This window comes from Chionomys nivalis, chromosome 6, assembly GCF_950005125.1.
Source record: "Chionomys nivalis chromosome 6, mChiNiv1.1, whole genome shotgun sequence".
In the NCBI taxonomy this organism is placed as follows: Eukaryota; Metazoa; Chordata; class Mammalia; order Rodentia; family Cricetidae; genus Chionomys; species Chionomys nivalis.
In genome coordinates, this window is record NC_080091.1 from 76,858,147 (window position 1) to 76,876,826 (window position 18,680).

General features: G+C 42.7%; 1 protein-coding gene across 11 annotated transcripts in view; it reads right to left on the bottom strand.

Moving 5' to 3' along the window:
- The window catches only part of Clock (clock circadian regulator), an 83,174-nt gene extending 72,755 nt beyond the window's left edge, over positions 1-10,419 (bottom strand). For 9 of the 11 annotated variants that reach the window (XM_057772744.1, XM_057772743.1, XM_057772740.1 and 6 more), the window contains exons 1-2: positions 10,297-10,419; positions 9,093-9,171 (exon numbers count right to left, since the gene is read on the bottom strand). The gene's annotated coding sequence lies outside the window, so the exon portion shown is untranslated. Of the gene's footprint in view, positions 1-9,092; positions 9,172-9,998; positions 10,202-10,296 lie in introns of those variants that run through there. The other 2 variants (XM_057772742.1, XM_057772739.1) reach the window with 1 other exon arrangement.
- Positions 10,420-18,680: the final 8,261 nt, after the last annotated feature.

An 18,680-nucleotide genomic window follows, 5' to 3' on the forward strand; every position in this document is an offset into this window, starting at 1 on the left:
CACGGAGAGGGAGAGAAGAAAAAAGTAACAAAACCATACAAAAGGCCAACTGGTATAGGAAAAAATGCTTAGCATCACTGCTCATTAGGAAATGTAAAACAAAACCACAATGAAGTATTTCCTCATTCTATTAAGAATGACTAATACCAAAAAGACTAAAGATAACAAGTGCTGACAGGGACACAGAGGAAAAATGAACTCTTACATACTCCTGGTAGGAATGTAAATGAGTACGGCCTGGTATAGAAAACATTTTGAACACTCCTCAACTACATTAACAACAATCCACCAATTCCACAGCTGTATATAAAAGGATTGCAGTCAGATCGGGTGATGATGGTACACGCCTTTAATCCCAGCATTTGGGAGGCAGAGGCAGACAGATCTCTCTGAGTTTGAGGCCAGCCTGGTCTACAGGGTGAGTTCCAGGACAGCCAGGACCACACAGAGAAACCCTGTCTCAAAAACAAAACAAAACAAAAAGAATTGCAGCAATATGTTCAAGAGAAACCTATGTTTCTATGCTCACTAGATATATGACTGTGTCCACCAACAGACACACAGATTTTTAAAAGGAGGAGGTATACATATATTTTTTTCTCCATATCTTTTAAAGGCAACCAAGCTCAGTTAAAATATGAATGTGGTTAATGAGAGAAAAAAACCTGAGTACTAAATTTTACTTTAAATTTAAGCACACATGACTAATAACTACTCCATTAACATGGACAGCTGCATGTTACTACTACTTTTAGAATACACTGAAGTTTTATTATCTAATATGATGGTCTATTTTTTATATTTTCCCACAAATATAATACTTATTTTTAGGACATTTGTGGGAAAACAATCTCTATTTTTAAAGCAGAATTAAGATTACCCATGCAATTACAATTACAATTTATATATTCAGCTACTATATACAGACTTGGTTTTTGTTCATCTGATATAGTATTATCTGATAGAAGTCCATGAAATCCTCTAAGGTTCCTAAAAAACTCTCCTTTAGCTGGGCAGTGGTAGTGCACACGTTTATAGAGGCAAAGCAGATGTCTGTGAGTTCGAGGCTAACCTGGTCTACACAGTGAGCTCCAGGACAGCCAGGGCTGTTACACAGAGAAAGCTTGTCTTGAAAAACCAAAAAAAAAAAAAAAAAAAAAAGTCAATTCCATTAAAACAAAAACAAACAAAAAACTCTCCTTTGCTTTTTGAGCGTTAATGCTTTATTATTTTCAGAGAAATACTATTTATTAACTATAATTCTGAAGTACAATCATAGTAACAACTGTGTATTTACGTGGAAAGTTATTTTTAATATCAATCTTTTCCTCATACTATATATAAAAATCAATTTGAATCAGACAGACTTAAATATAAAAGCAAACCTTTAAAACTTCTGTGATAAAACATGAGACAAAAAAAAATACTAGTTCTCAGCTAAGATGCCAAAAACCATAAAGCATAAAATAAAAGAAACTGCCAGGCACTGTAGTGCACTTTCAATACTAGCACGGGGCAGGAAGAGGGAAGCAGATGTCAGTGAGTTTGATGCCAGCCTGGCCTACCTAGCAAGTTCTAGGCCAGGTAGGGCTACACAGGCACACCCTGTCTCAGAAAGATCTACAAAAAAAGAAGGGGAAGAGGGGAAGCGAAAGAGAGACAAAATGAATAAATCAGGTATCATCACAGAACTCTCTTCAAAAACGCCAATAACATAAAAAGGGGAGTGAATCACGGGTCGGGAGATAATTTCTACAATTTGACTATCTAATATCTGACAAAACAAAATATATTCTAATAGACTATATTAAGGCAAAGTAGATCTTTCTATCTCAATAATAAGCAAATAACCCAATCGTCTAAGTAGACAAAGATTTGGGCGTACACTCCACAAAAGAAAATACACCAATGACATACAGCTGAAAGTATTTAATATCGTTTATTGTAAAAATGCAAATGAAAGCCAGAACAAGATACCTAATCATACACACATATTAAAATGGCCAAAATGCAAACCGACCGACATTACTGAGAGTAGATTGCCAAAAAAAACTGCCAATGATTGGTTCAAGGAGAGTAAAGCTGCACACCCACTTTAGGAAACAATTCAGTATCTTAGAAAGTGAGGCATATAATGATTAGGAATCCTGGTAATACCATTGTCAGGTGTTTACCCAAGTGAAATGAGAATATATGTGCTCCAATGTTTGCCAGTTCTTACAGTAGTAGCCCCATATGTCTATCAACTCATAATTGGAGAAAACAATTTATATGCATACCCTACATGACAGACAATGCCCAGTACAAACAGAGGCAAACTAGCTGGCATGCGAGCGCTACGAAAGGCAGGCCCGGAAGACAGGCTGCAGGGCTCCACCTCTACACCACAGGAAAGGGAAACATGCAAACAGAAAACAGACCAGGGGCTGCCAAACAACACGGAACTTCCGAGGGTGAAAAGAAGTTTGTTTCTTGGTACTGGTAGTAGCTACATTTATTTGTGTACATTTATTACAACTCAACCTGCATACTTACATATACAGGTTTTAAATCAGTGAACTTTAAGACATAAATTACACTTCTAAAAACAATGATTTTTTAGAAGTATTAAAATTAAAATCTAATAACATTAATATATAAACAGTAAGATAAAATGATTTCCCCAAATCAAGCTTTCTAGGCATTTTTTAAACAGGAAAATGTTTGTGTCTAGGTACAAAAGAGAACTTGCAGTAGGCCACCGTTCTTTTTGAGAACTAGAAAAAACAATGGAATTACAAAGACCATATTCAAAAGCAGCTTGAGGACAAGAGGCGGGGTGGAAGGCGGGGTGGCGGGCTTTTAAAGGTTTCCATTCTATCTGACTTAGACTGATTTAGAGCATTTTCTAATTTGGACTCAGAGCAGAGGCTAAGTTTCAACTTGGTCTGTGCAGAATACTGTTGATGAAGAACAGAGAAGCTAGGATAGCATTGGATGCTCGTGAAGGGCTAGAGTAACAGAACGGCCAGCACGCAGGAATTCAGAGTTCTTCGTTTCTATCTCCTCTAGGATACTCAACTGAATTATGAAACTACACAGGGCACAAATGTTGGGCCTGCAATCCATCTTCTCAGGAAGCAAGGTGGAAGGATCATGAATCCAAGGACAACTTAACAAGATCTTGTCTCTTAGCTTCCTCTTAGTTTAAGGTGCTTTCCTCCCGGCCTAGATGAAAAGGTTAGCATTCTGTTATGGCCCAGATAGGATGCGCCTACCAAAAGGCAGGAAGGTAAAGGCATGGTCCTAAGTTGGTGAATCTGACTACAAAGAGGAGAACTGTTGTGGAATATTAGTGATAAGATGCGTTGCATTCGTTTATTCTGTGAAATGCTTGCTTAATGATGCAAAGATGTGTTCTGTTCTTTAATGTTGCATTTGTTTAACTCTGTAAAGTTGTGTTACTCTGCCTGTCGAAAACACCTGATTGGTCTAATAAAGAGCCTAATGGCCAATAACTAGGCAGGAGAAACAGGCAGAACTGTCAGGCAGAGAGAATAGGAGAAATCTAGGCTTGAGAGAAGAGGAGGAGCAAGAAAAGGAGGAGAGGGGGATGCCAAAGGCCAGCCACCCAATCACACACCAGCCATGGAGTAAGAAGGGAAGAAAGTCATATAAGTAAGGTAAAAAGCCTAGAAGCAAAACAAAGAAGAAGGGAAACAGACTAATTTAACTTACAGAAGCTGGCTAGAAACAAGCCAAGCTAAGGCCAGACATTCATAACTAAGAATAAATCTCCATGTATTTAAGTAGAAGCTGAGTGATGGGCCCTGAATGAGTAAAAAACAAAACAAAACAAACACCCCCCCACCCAAAAAAAAAACCCTACAGAGAACAGGTCGGTAGAGATCTGGCCTAATCAATGGATCAGTCCACTGACAGATTCCTAATTTGATGGCATTACTGAAAATGAGAAACTTCCAAGTCACTAGAGCTCCACTCAGAGCTCTACGCCTCTGCTGGCCAGGCTGAGGAACCCATGCTATCACACCCTCTCCTATCAAGCTCTGTCTCACCTCAGAACCTCAACCATGGGGCCAGTCAGCCTGTGGAACTGAAGAAAATGCCCTTCCTTAAGTTGTTTCATTGAGATATTTTATCACAGCAATGAAAAAAGTAATGTGCATGTGTGCTCTGGCATAAAAGAGCAGGTATGGACATTCATTCAAAAGTAGTAAGGTATAAATAAAACAATAAACCAACCTGACATAACTGGTATTCATAGAACACTGTACCCAACAACCTTCTTTTCAAATACATGTAAGACATTTACCAAGCTCACATTTGGAGTTATAAAACAAATTTCAATGAATTTAAAACAATCACATCTCACTGAAATTAACAGAAATATCTCTGGAAGATCCTAATACTTGTAAACAAACTTCTCAATAATCCCAGATCAAAGAGATACCAGAAGCCACACACAGCTGTGTTTGCCTTCCGCCCCAGATACTCCTAAGAGTGACTAAAAGGATCCCCTCAGCCCAGAGGTTAGAGGCTAACCTGGGAAACAACAGAATCCCAAGGTCCCCAAAATAGAAAAATGTGTAAGTAACCAATTTAAGCAGTCAGAATTTCTAGTATGGTTATAATGAAAAATCAAATGATCACAGCTTCTAGCTTCAGAGATTAGAGAAAACAAAGTACACCCAAAGAAAACAATGAGCAGCAGAGAACAAGGCCTTTAAAAGCAGAAAACACACAGGAAATCAGAGGCTACCAATGAGATTCATCCTCAGTAATAAAAAGAAAACCAAATCCCCAACTGATTTTTGCTCATGAAATGCAATGTGAAATACATTTCAAAGCAAAACATAAATTTATAGAGAAAATACTTCAAAAATCTTTGATTCACTTCACTATTGATCATGATTATTAATCGACTATATAGACTGACATTTTTCCAACAAAATCTGCTGAATTCGGTTATCAACACAAGTTCAGTATCATTTTACTTGTATTCTAATTCTGATGCCTATGAAAATTTCCAAGCTGTAATTCTCCTTATTAACTTAAAAATTAAAAACTTGCATATCCAATAGTAAAAGTAGTTAAGTAAATTATGTGGAAAACATGGATGAGAATCAACATATTAAACCAGTAACAATGCAGAAAACAATGGCATGAAAGCATGCTGACAAGCTGCTGTTAAAGATGCACAGCCGTTTCCACTGGAGTAGGCGGTGCCCTCTATACAGCCGTGGGTCTGTGAGTGTGCATAATAAACTCACACAAGGCTTAAGCACAGTGGAGGAAAAGGTAACAGAAAAATAACAATGGCTCCTCTGGGTGATAGGATTTTCAGTAGTATTTTAAATTCTTAAAACTATGCTTTTTGTTCTGATTTCTATGTTTTCCAAATTTCCATACAGGGATGTGCTGCATTTATAACCAAAGGCTGAAAATTAAGAAAGTAAGTCAACTACTGAACAGTAAGTTATATTTGAATACAAATAATAAACTCTTAGCTAGGCAAGTGGCTTAGGTTACAATTACAACTTTATTTGTGCCTCGTTTCCTAAATACAAAAACCTTTCAAGTTAAGTATGGCATATCCCAGTACTAAAGAAGTCAGAGCAGAAGGATTGATTCAGAGGACAAGACAAGCCTGGACTACATAGCAAGACTCTGTCTCAAATGCGAACACCAACAAAAACAAAAAGGGAATCAATTTGAGGTCTTATTTTCTACTACTTATAATGAAAGTTAAAAATTAAAGATTCAATTAAACATGAGCTTTTTTAAGAAGCAGAGTATTTGTTGGACACAGGGGTCCACTTTTGATTCTAGCACTCACCATATAAATAAAAGAGATTTTACCAAAAAAATTAAATATTTAAAATACAGAGCATTTAAAAAAAATTTAAATCCTTTAGGGTATGGAAAGATGGGTCACTGGTTAAGAGCACTGGCTGCTCTTCCAGAGGAGCCCCCCCCCCCAGCACCTACATGGCAGCACACAAGCATCTCTAACTCCAGTTCTCAGGGGACCTGACACTCTTCTAGCTCCCAAGAGAGCCCACACTGACAAGGTGCACAGACATACATGTAGACAAAACATCCAAACACACAAAATAAAATTTTAAAATAAATAGTCCTTTTTAAAAAATCAAAACAATAAAAATGTACACTCTATAAATGATTTCTTTTTCTAGAGTGACAGGACAGACTTAAAATAAGACAAAGTATTTCTTCGTGAATTATACAACTAACATAACTCAGAATTAAAACTGTGAGGATAAATTGTTTAGGTAATTTAATATTTGCAGAGTAAAGCATGGAGAAAACAGAACTTCTTTATCCACTTAATTTATGGGAATTACATATATCAGGGATATTAAAAATGGTTTTAAAGAAATCTATAAATGCCATTATGTAATTAAGACAATTAGTAAGGATTAAATTGTTCTTACACTTAATGGTGTTAGGTTGATAATTCGTTCAACTCTACCAACAATTTAATGGTCAGAAAGGGAGAAAATACAGTTGATGTACTGTCTACAAGGGATCTACGTCAAAAAAGATGCTGCAACGTCTGCAGATATTCTAAAGGAATAGTCACAAAGATGGTTGAGGTATGAAATGTGAAACTTAAAGATGTGTTCCCTACAATATTTTATTAAAAAATTCAGAACAAATAAATAGTTTACCTGACATAGAAGCATAAGTAAAAATAAGGAGAGGAAGTATTTAATGCTGTGCTCTGGGGAAAGGGTAAGAAAGGAAAAAACTTTCTTTTATTATTAGCAAAACCTGTCCGACGTGTTTGATAATGAACAGCAGTTCACTGACAAGTATAGTTCTTAGTTTCATATTTCTAACAACCTTGAAATCAATATATAATTGTTTATAATGATCAAATAAAACAGCAAAAGGCTCTCTCCAGAGGGAAAGCTAAACTAAGTCATGTACACAGATAAACAGCACCACCGCAGAGACACCTGCTGTATGGTTGCAGCTGACTCCTTCGCATGAAGCTTTCTGGTTTGCTTTTCTCTCCTTTCTTAACTAGATAGAGGCTGAGATACCTATTCACCCTCGAGGACCCAAACTTGAGATCCTATAATTGGGCCCCAATTTGCTAAGAGTGCTATAGCAAATGTTAAAACCTAAGTCTCTATGCCGAATTCACACCAGTCTGAACTCCCTTCAAACACTGGGGAGTGGGGAGTGTAAGGGGTTATATCCTAAGGTTTATATCAGATGTTTAAACTCTATGACATATTCTAATCATTTCTATTCTGGGGAGTGGGGTACAGTTGAGACAAACTGGCAGAATAATCATTCAAGAAGAACTCAATAACTGGCCAAGCATAACCCCAACGTTAAGGTTCAGTAAGGCAGGTGATTCTGTACCTCCAGACAAGTCTGGACTTCATACTAAGACTCCCCAATATCCCCACAAAAAGCTACCATAAAACTCAATAATTCAGCTTTCAAGGCTAAAATGAACATACTTATAATTCACAGAAGAAGATGGAGAAAGCTACACATCCAATTGTTAATTCTGGAGAAAATTAGGAGGTAAAAGTAGAAAGGTACACCCAGTGGGGCGGCACAGGCACACACCTGTAATCCTAGTACTCAGGAAGCTGAAGCAGGAGGATTATCATGAGTTCAAGGCCAGTCGAGAGTACTGGGTAAGTTCCAGGACAGCTTGAGAGCCTGTCTCAACAACAACAACCACGGCAGACAGCCTCACTTCCGTGATTCTCTGGCTTACAAGACTGGAAAGGGGGACACCCGTGAAGTGCAAATGAAAGACAAATGCCATGTGCACTAGAGTGACGACCAGCAACCAACAGAAGCAACACAGATATCCTAGCCTACAAAATAAAATACTACTACTATTAACGAAAATCTCTATAGCAACTAGCTTCTACCCAGTACTACTGTACTACAGACAACACATAAAACATTTCATCTGAGCATTCCCCTCCTAAAACTGTACCCACTCTCACAAGACCCTTTCCACCTTAACCCTGTTGAAAAGGGTACAATGTATATTTACACAACCTGTAATCATAAAAATGCTTACTTTCTTGTATTTGCTTCTGAATTTTATTTTCCATACGAAATAATCCCCCCCACACACACACTTCACTGGGGTTCATGTCTGACCTCCTTAAAGGAAATAATGGCTGCCCATCAGAACAGCACATTAAGCTAAACAATCTAGTCTATTAGCATTGAAAATACAGTGTTTAAACTTCCGAGGTAGGGATCGACAAAAGGGGAAAAAAATGTATGAACTACAGTTCCTGAAAAAATGAAAGGGAGACACTACCCTATCAAAGGAGCATGATCCAACTGTGACGCCAGATGCAGTTACCACTAAGTGTCAGCAAGGAAAAAGAACAATCTTTGTGGCTTTGAAGTCGTGTGACTTCACCTTCTTAAAGTGGAAAGAGCCGGCAAATTCATCCTAATCTTTTCTTCAGGTTATTCTTTCAAATATTAAGAAAAATATTAAAAATGATCAAAATTCCCTACAAAATAGGAAGCCAACAGCATATAAAGTATTTTAAGTAATTTTTGTTCTTTATGAATCCATAAAACAAAAAATACTATAGACAACACATAAAACATTTCATCTTCCACCCTTTCCTCTTTAGACCACTTCTCCCTTTCCCAAAATTATTGGTTTTCTAGTATTATTTTAGAACTTCCTTATACAGAAGAGCAATACAAACCTTATAGTTATTACATGCTCCCTTAACACAGAAAACAACACACAGTTCACACCATTCTACTTCTTTAACTTTATGCCTAAGTTTTGCTTCGTTCTATTTTCATAGGTGATCATGGCTAGTCCTGCAAACTAACCAATGTCACTCTAGTCAGTAAACTCTTGGCACATAAGGTTTCTTTCCCCTAAGATTTTAAAACAAACCAGATTTGAACTGTTCTGGGGCACATGACTTCGAGACAGCAACTCATTAAGTTATAGCCTCTTAAGAATTTCTTTTCAATCAGCTATGAAAACGGATGTTCTACAACTTTTCTTCCCTCATCTCTTTTAAAGCTGTAACAACGCAATCGAGCGAAATTACCTTTCCTGTGATTTCGGGGATCGCTGCTGTAGTCAAATCAACAATGCCTTTTAAAGTTTCTTCTTGTGCTGTTCTTTCTCTGGAAAAGAAAACACCGGGGTTTGTTGTCGTCTTCTTAAAAGCGTCAAGAAAGCCTTTCAGGTGGTGGGGGTACGGCATTCTAACAGCAAAAATCCACCACCCGATTTGTCATCTCCCAGGTCGGAGGCCAAAGCTCTTCATTTTTCAGGATTCTACTGACTACCCGGGACTTGGACGGCGGCTGAGAACACCCACGGGAATATAAACTTCGTGGCGCTCCGTAGGATTCGAGCCAGGACCACGGCCGGGATGGTCAGCTCCGCCAGCGAGAGCGGCGGGTCGGACGCCCGGGGCCCCGCGCAGCCCGCCGACCTAGCCCCGGAACCACGACCACTAACGGAACCAGCCCCGGGCGGCAGCGGCGGCCGCTCGGACCGCGGAGCGCGGCGCTCGCCGGCCGCCGCGAGGGCGGGCGGGGGCTCGGCCGAGGAGCTGGCCGCCCCATCGCCCCATTGGGCGCCGCTCCAAACGTGCCCGAGTGGTGACAGGAATAAAGTGGGTCACAAGGCCTAGCGGGTCCCGGGCGCGAGCCCTCTGGGCGGCCGAGTCGGCCTGTCCCCGCGCCCAGCCTCCAGCGCGCGGCCGCCCCGGCGTCCCCACCCCCACCCCTGGGTCGCAGGACCCGCCGCGCCCCCTGCCCCGCAGGTAACCCCGGCAGCCCGCGGACATTTCCCGCAGGCCCAGCTGAGCGCGACTCCGGGGAGCTCCGCGCTCGGCTAGCACCCAGATCCCGGCCTCAGCTCCCGCCTCCCGGCCTGGTTGCCGCCGCCGCGCCCCTCGCCCCCGGCCCCACACGCGGCCCCCCGCGCCCGCCTGCGTTCTCACCGTGTGGCCGCCTGAGGCTCCAGCTTCCTCCCTCCTCCCCCGAACCGGGTCTCTGACCGTGGGGACTGGCGTCTGCCAGGCCGCAACAACCGGGAGCCGCCGCGGCCCCGGCAGCCAGCAGCACCTGGGGCGGCCGGTGCGCGCCCCCAACCCACCCCTCCAAATTCACCGCTACTGCCGCGCTCCTCCCCCTCCCGGCCTTCCCCTCCTCCACCGGCTCCGGAAGCACGCATGCGCCGCCGAGGCCGGCCGCCCGCCGCGCGTCCGACCCGGGGTCCACCCTGTGGGGCGCACCTACCGGGAGCGCGCGCGCGGCGGCGGCCAGATTTCCTTCGCGCTCTCGCCGTCCGGGCTTTCCTCTCCCCAGCCGGTAGCCGCCAGCCGAGTCCGTGATTGCGCTCCCTGCGCATGCGTCGTGGACGCGGGGCTCCGCAGCTGGCCAGGCTCTGCACTCGCCCCTCCCCTCGCGGCCGCCTTCCCCAGCGCGCCCGGGCGCGCATGCGACTTTCCCCGTTAGGCAGCCCCGAGCCGCGAGGCGTCGCGCTGCTCCCGAGGATCCCGGGCGCCCGAGGAAACCCCGACTCCTGTGGGCCGGCGTCTGCTCGCTCTGCGGCCGCAGAGGGGAGCGGGGATGCCCCGGGGTCCCCTGTCCAGCGCGGGCCGGGAGGCGGGGCCCGGCGGAGGGTGCGGCCACCAGCAGCGGTTTGAGTGGCTCTCGGTTCCCCGGGAGCGGTGCTCCCTGGCTCTGGGAGCCGCTGGCCCGACAGGAACCTCTGTCCCTGGAAAAGCAAAGAGCTTAGCTGACGCCAAGTGAAACTTCTCCAACCCGACTTGGAAGAGGTCGACTTCCTCTCCTGGAGGTGCGTGGGCTGCGGGGACTCGGTTTCCAGCTGCTCCCCGGACGTGGACTTGGGCGACACAATTGACCTCGGTTGCAAAAGGTCGGAATGTGTTTGCTCATTTTATAAAAAGGCAAGAGAACACTATAAAATCTGAGGATGGCTCCAGAGATGAACCAGAACCCCAGATTACACTTATTTCGTGGCCACTGCACCCGAATTATTGGAAAAGAAGCCTTTAGAGCCCTAATTCTTTTTACTAATTTCTTTTTAAAAAATTATTTTGGACATGAAACAGAAGGCAATAAATAAATCTGTACTCTTTAGTTTCCAAATCTCTCTTCAAGGTATGTCCACCCCAGTAAGAATTAAATTCTTGGTGTATGCTCAGAATAAAAGAACTTCAAACCGGGAGAATTTAGCTGCCAATTCTCCCAGCAGTGTGAACGCTGAGGTAGGAGAATCCTCAAATTCCTGGCTAATCTGGGCTGCATAGCCAGAGACTGTCCGGAGAATTTTCCCTTGATGGATGCTTTGTTCATTTCACCATCGGAAAAAAAAAAAAAAAAAAAAAAAAACCCTTACTGTACATTTCTGCTGTTCTGAAGGCCATGTGCTGCTCTGGTTCGTTTCCTCTAAACAACTTACCCATTCTCCACTCAGTCCCTGCGGGCCAGGCAGAACGCTCGAAGGAGGAAACCTTGCTTGAGTTCTCTTTCAGCCTGACAGTTACTATCCGGAAGACTGGTTTCTAGTGGATTTGAATCTGGAAGAATAAAGCCTTTTCTTGTGTAACTAATGAAAAGGGAAGGAAAAAACAAACAAAAAGGCAGATTCAAAGATGGAGTTGTAGCCTAGATGCTTGATGCCCGTCAGTGGGGGCTAGATTCCTCTGGAAATTTCAGTGAAGTAATAAATTCCCGAATGCGTGTGTTTTATTGCTGAAACCAATGAGATTTTCTGCCATATCCAAATTAGTGTCTTGACCGCTCGACGGTAGTGAAAGGAAGTAAAGTCAGAGTGCTGTTGAAGTAGGCTGCAGCCAGACCAGAGTCCGAGGGCTTTCCTTAGGCTCAATGCTTCCGTTTTAGTCTAGAGACAGTCCCATTTTATATTCCATATTCTCTAGTACATATATCTTCACATCACCTTTGCCCTTGAAATGATTTCATTGTTCTCCTAGTCACCTCTGGCTCCTCCCTCTCACATTTTGGGTTTAATTATTTACCAAGACCTGTTGATAATCCCTTGATTTTCTCCTCAGTCCTCTGCCACCGTTAGAATATTTCCACGGTTCACTTTACAACTTTCCTTCCATATTCTCTCCAAGGGAGGGAGAAAAGCTTTTGATCCCCAATTTGAACATTCTGTGTTTCCGTCAAACAAAAATTTTGCCTCATAGTTTTCATAAATTCTAAATCAAGGCTCCCAATTTTAACCACATGTGTTAGGTGTTCTGTAAACTCCCCTGTGCCTTGCTGCCATTTAAAATGTTTCCAATTTTTTTCAACTGATTTCCAAATAAAGCTCTTCTTCATCTGTAAAATGAGGATAATAGTCTCAGCGCATAGGACAGTTGAGACAGCTGTACATTAACACTACCTGCTAGTAAATTCCATGTCAAGCATTAACCACTTTAAATGTTTTTGAAATTGAAATTTATTGGACCATCTCCCCGCTTCCCTTTCCTCCCTCCAGTCCTTCCCATGTACCCCACCTTGCTCTCTCTCAAACTCATGGCCTCTGTTTCTCTAATTGTGTGTGTGTGCGTGCATGTGTGTGTGTTCCTAAATATATAAATACAGCCTGCTTAGCTTGTATGATGCTACCTGTACGGCTATGATTTCAGGGTTGGGCACTTGATATTGAATAACCAACTTAGGGGCTCTGCTCTGGGGAGAACTGTGTTTCCCTGATTTTAGCATTCCTTAGTGGCCTACACAAGGGTTGAGGCCCTATGAGATTTACCCCTTCCATGTTAGCATGTCTATTCATGTCTTTCTTGCTCAGGTCTTATTTCAGAAGCTACACTGTGGAGACTTCATAGATATAGCTTCTCTGACATTTCTAGGAAATACATCTCACGGTAAACTTCCTTTTCCTCTGTCTCTTATAATCTTTCTGCCTCCTCTTCCACTGTGACCCCTGAGCCCTAGGTACAGAACTGTGTTGTAGATGTGTAAGTTGGGGATAAGTACCATACAGTTACTCATTCTTGCATTTTGATCTGTTGTGGCTTTCTGTAATAGTCTCTATTTGTTGCATAAAAAAGTTTGATAAAGGGTGAAACCTATACTTATCTGTGGGTATAATGATTAATATTTAGTATGTAGTTAGGACGCTTGCTGGGTTGGTAATGTGGACATTGTGGGTTCTCCATCAAGTTTCACAATGTCACTAGCACCAAGTCTCTGGCTAGGTTTCCAATACCAGGCATTATTTTCTTCTTGCTAAATGGGCCTTAAGTCCAGTGAAGGAGCTGGGTTTCAGCCAATGGATGTGTGCTACTACTGAACGTGAAGGGATATTATTTGGCTATTTTAAAAATCAGTTTCCTTCCATGATTTCGGCTGCCTTTGGTCAGATTCTTTGGCTATCCCTCTGTCCCAGTAGCCACAAAGAGTGTCTCCCTCTCACAATACCGTTCAATCTGCCACAGCACAACTAGTGCGCCATACTTTTAGGTGAGTTGGAAGCTTCAGGCATGTAAAAGAATACTGTACAGTTTTTAAATATTCATGGCCCTATGACTTGGGATCTTTCTAGTCCTTTTAAAATAGAGGGAATTTCAGCAATATCTGTGGTATTATAGAATTCAGAGTCAAAAGTATAGACTTAAAATGTGACTAATTCTCCCTAAGCTGAAGGGACACAGAGTCAAGTAATTCCCCCGAGCTTCCGAGTATTACCCATAAAATACAAGGGTAGGAATTCTGGAGAATTGTGGCCTTAGGTGGTGAGAATGGTTGCTGTCCATCTTTACAGTCTGTCACTGGAGCCCAAGGAATGGTTCCATTGACTCAAGCGTTTTGACTGCAGTTTCCAGTTCATCAGTTTTCATACACATGTCCAGTTACCTACTTGATGTCTTTTCTTGGGTGTCTCAAGTATGCCCCACAAACAGAAATATTCTTTTGAAATTGTGAGTGGTTAATAGTGGTACATACTTGTAATCCTAGCATCAGGGACACCAAGACAGAAGAATGGTGAGTTCCAGGTTTATCTAGGCTACCTAGCAGGACCCTGTCTTAAAAAAAAAAAAAAAAAAAGTGTGCAAGAAATTACATTGTATTCCTTCTAAAACATCTATTTGCAGTCCACCCGAATGCTTAACCATGGCCACAATCCCCTGCTTGATCTGCCCCATGCCTGCCCTCCAACGTCATGGCCTACCATTTGATCTCGTGACATTCCAGAAACATCTTTTCAATTCCTTGCTAATCACCACCACTTTCAGGCTTTGACTTGCCTGCTTTCTGCTGTGCCTATTCTTAAGCCTGCCTCCTCCACTTTCATGTGTCAAAAGAGCTTGGTATTTTAAAGGATCCCTACTCTTCCTCCACCTGCACAGTGCCCACCTCTTCTCGGCTTACTCTTTCCCCCATAAAACTTCCTAGTAGCGTATGTATTTGTTTAATGTTTAATGTCTTACTAACCATCTCCCCTACCAGATGATACACTTCAAGAGGAAAGGAACCACATGCTTTATTTACAGCATTTATTTCAATATCTGAAGTGAATTGAGTGAATGAGATTAGAGATGCTAGATTTTTATACCCCCAAACTATGATTGGAGGCAGATTGTCAAGAAGTAGCTCTAGATATGTCTATAAAAGTGTAAAGCAGGGATAAACTGGAATTCACTGGGGAAGATTATGTGACTAGTACTGTTGTCCTGGTATTTGAGAATCCTGAAGAATGTGGAACACTCTTACAGAATTATCTGTATAAGAACATGCATGAGACTGTATATAATAAAGTTGCCGGCTGTGTAAGAATGTGTGGCACTGTAAATAGGTAAGGCTGTCACCTGTGTAGGAGCATTCAACACAGGATTAGATGAGTTGCTGTCTGTAAGAAGACGTGACAGTGACGAGAAGCTGCCACCTGTGTATCAGGTGTCACACAGTAACAGGATGCTGCCACCAGTATACGATGCTAAGTGAAGTCCAAAGGAGGGAACAGAGAGTCTAGTATCTCATCACGTAAATAACTACCAGTATTTGATGCTCGAAACCTGCCCCTTCAGCTATGGTCAAAGTAGTGGAAAGTGGATCTTTCATGGCCATCTCTAACTTCACACTCATGCACAGCACTTAAAAAGAGGAGTACCTGCCAGGCAGTGGTGGCGCACGCCTTTAAACCCAGCACTCGGAAGGCAGACAGATTTCTAGTGAGTTTGAGGCCAGCCAAGTCTACTAGAGCTAGATACAGGACAGGCTCCAGAGAAACCCTGCCTCAAAAAAACAAACGAAAATACCTGAGAGCGTCATTCACTGAAGTCACGTTGCTGCAGTAGCTGCCTCCTCTTCCTTCTGTGCATGCATATGCGTGAGCGCGTGTGTGCGTGTGCGTGTGTGTGTGTGTGCGCGCGCGCGTGTGTGTGTGTGTGTGTGTGTTTGCACTAAGGATCAAAGCGCTCTACCCCTCAACTCCATCTCCAACTATTAGCTCTTATTAAGACAAGTCTCAATAATGTTTGTAGCCCAGGCTGCCCTCAGACGTGTGTTCTTCTACCTCTGTATCCACGTCTATCCCTGAAGCCAGATCTCCTTGAGTTCCTACTGAGTGCTGTCTTTTTCTTTACTCCTCTTTTCCTTCCCTGTTAAGTGACTAAAGGCTTTAATAGCGTCAAATTGAAGGTGTCTCTAAACGTTGAGAGTCTAAAGGGAGATTTATCAATATCATCAATACTTACCAAACAGGAAGAAAGAGACTTGAAACCACTGACCAGAGATGGGCTGAACTAAATCAAAGCATACATCCCCACCATTTGATAAGGCCAGGGTGCCCCCCACCCTGTCTGCGCTCTATGCACTAGAATCTAGTTCGCAGCTTCGGGCGAGGGGCTAGAGGTTGAGGAAACACACACAGAGACAGACCAACACAAGGACCTCCAATCACTGGTACAAAAGCCCTTGAAACAGAGGGTCTTTCACTTTAATAGCACCATGGAGGCTTAAATATCCTGCAGTCAATGGCCAACAGGTGAAAATCCCATCCTCTGATCCTCTAGGTAAAGCACAGCTCTTAGTAACTTCAATTAGAAGGCTCTAGCAGGGAAGAGCAGCTGAAGGCCAGGACTCAATTAGTCCCAACAAGATTTATCAATATCATCAATACTTACCAAACAGGAAGAAAGAAACTTAAAGAGAAACCACTGATCAGAGATGGGCTGAACTAAATCAAAGCATACATCCCCACCATTTGATAAGGCCAGGGTGTGATATTTCTCGTGATTTGCTGGCTGCAAGTACTGACTGGGCTTGAACCGTTTTGACACCTACAGAAAAAGGGAGTTCTAACAGCAAGAAGCCTAGGAATACTTCGGGGGGGGGGGAGACAGTACTAAGAGATCAGTGGAATGGAGCTAAATCTGATCCGTGTTCATGCTGAGCATGAGACCGTGCCATAAAAGCTTGACCCAGTTTCTAGAAGTCAACATGCCTCATTAAAAATAAGTATTTCAGTGCAATATGGATTTTAAGTCCTTGGAGATAGACAAAGGGAGGGAAGGAAAAAACAGGCTAAAACACAACCCATTTGAGACCAGTCTTGCCTACATAGATAGATCCTATCTTAAAGCAGACTCCTCCATCTTCAGGGTTCCTTGAATTCAGTTCTGACTTGGAACTGAAGCTGGAGTTTCAACTTGGGTGATCTAATAACCCAGTATGGGGAGAGGTTACCACACTCAAGCTTTAAGGGGCTTGCTGCATAGTGCCCCTGGAATTTTAATGCACATGCCAATCATCTAGGCATCTCATGAAAGTCAAAATTCAACCCAGTTGGTTTGAATAGAGCCAGAGATCATGTACTTCTAACAAGTTTCTTGGAAATGCCCATAACAACAGGAGGAAAGTTGAATAAGACACTGTAAGTAGAGGAGCAGATTTCTGTAGCACACAGTTGTCAGGGATAGTTAAAAATAAAATCACAATTATTGAGTATTGGGCAATTAAAAACTGTCAAGTTTCTGCCCTATCAAATCATTCAATATAGTGAAGAATATGACATATAAGTTTTCTCACAGACTGACAAATACCTATATGTTACTGAAAAGACAAAGGTGTTTATGACATGGTAGAGGCTTGTAATATCACAAGCATGAGTCTCTGTTAGAAGAATGTGTGTGTACATCTTGTGGAAGGGAGAGGCTGGAATCACACACAATCGTCCTGTTCTAATATATTACAAATGTTGGTCTTCAGAACTGTGTCTGTGTAAAAACCCTTATTACTGGATGGATCAGAGTTAAGAAGGAAAATTTTTATCTTATTTTATTTTATTTAAAAAGAAAACAAACTATCTTTTTCATTTTACATACCAATCTCAGTTTCCACTTCCTCCCCTCCTTCCATCCCCTCCACCTTCCTCCCCCACCTCCATCCACTCCTCAGAGAGGGTAAGGCACATTGTTTTGGGGAAGGTCCAAGGCCCTGGCTACTATATCTGGACTGAGCAAGGTATCCATCCAATGAGAAAAGGTTCCCAAAAAGTCAGTACAAACAGTAGGGATAAATCCTGGTGCCACTGTCAGTGCCCCCACAGTCTGCCCCAACCATACAACTGTCACCCACATTCAGAGGGTCTAGTTTGGTCCTATGCTGGTTCCTTCCCTGTCTGGCTGGAGTTGGTGAGCTCCCGTTAGTTCAGGTAGACTGTCTCAGTGGGTGAAACCCATCATGGTCTTGACCTCTTTGCTCATATTCTCACTCCTCTCATACTTTGACTGGACTTTGGGAGCTCAGCCCAGTGCTCTTCTGTGGGTCTCTGTCTCTGTTTCCATCAGTTGCTGGATGAAGGTTCTACGGTGACATTTAAGGTAGTCATCAATCTGACTACAGGGCAAGGCCAGTTCGGACACCTTCTTCACTATTGCTTAGGGCCTTAGGTGGGGCCGTCCTTGTGGATTCCTGGGAATTTCTCTCGAGCCAGTCCCATAATGTCTCCCTCAATCAAAATCTCTCTTTCCTTGCTTTCCATCTCTGTCCTTCCCCCATCTCGACTATCTCATTCCTTCAAGTTCTCCTCCCCCTTCTCCCTTCTTCCTCCCTTTCTGCCCTCCCTTCTTCTCCCACCCCCATGCTCCCAATTTTGTCAGGAGATCTTGTCTATTTCCCCTTCCCAGACAGATCTATATATTTTTCTCTTAGGGTTCATCTTGTTACTTAGCTTCTTTAGGGTCGTGGACTATAGGCTCGGAATCCTTTGCTTTTCAGCTAGTATCCACTTATGAATGAGTACATACCATGTTCATCTTTCTGGGTCTGGGTTACCTCACTTAGGATGTTTTTTTTTTTTCCTAGTTCCATCCATTTGCATACAAATTTCTGGATCTGATAGAAGAGAAAGTGGGAAGTAGCTAACAATGCACAGGCACAGGAGACCACTTCCTAAATATAACACCAATAGCACAGACACTCAGAGCAAAAATAAATAAATGAGACCTCCTGAAACTGAGAAGCTTCTGTAAAGCAAAGGACACAGTCATTAAAACAAAAAGGCAGCCTACTGAATGGGAAAAGATCTTCACCACCCCCACACAGTCATTAAAACAAAAAGGCAGCCTACTGAATGGGAAAAGATCTTCACCACCCCCACATCAGATAAAGGACTGATC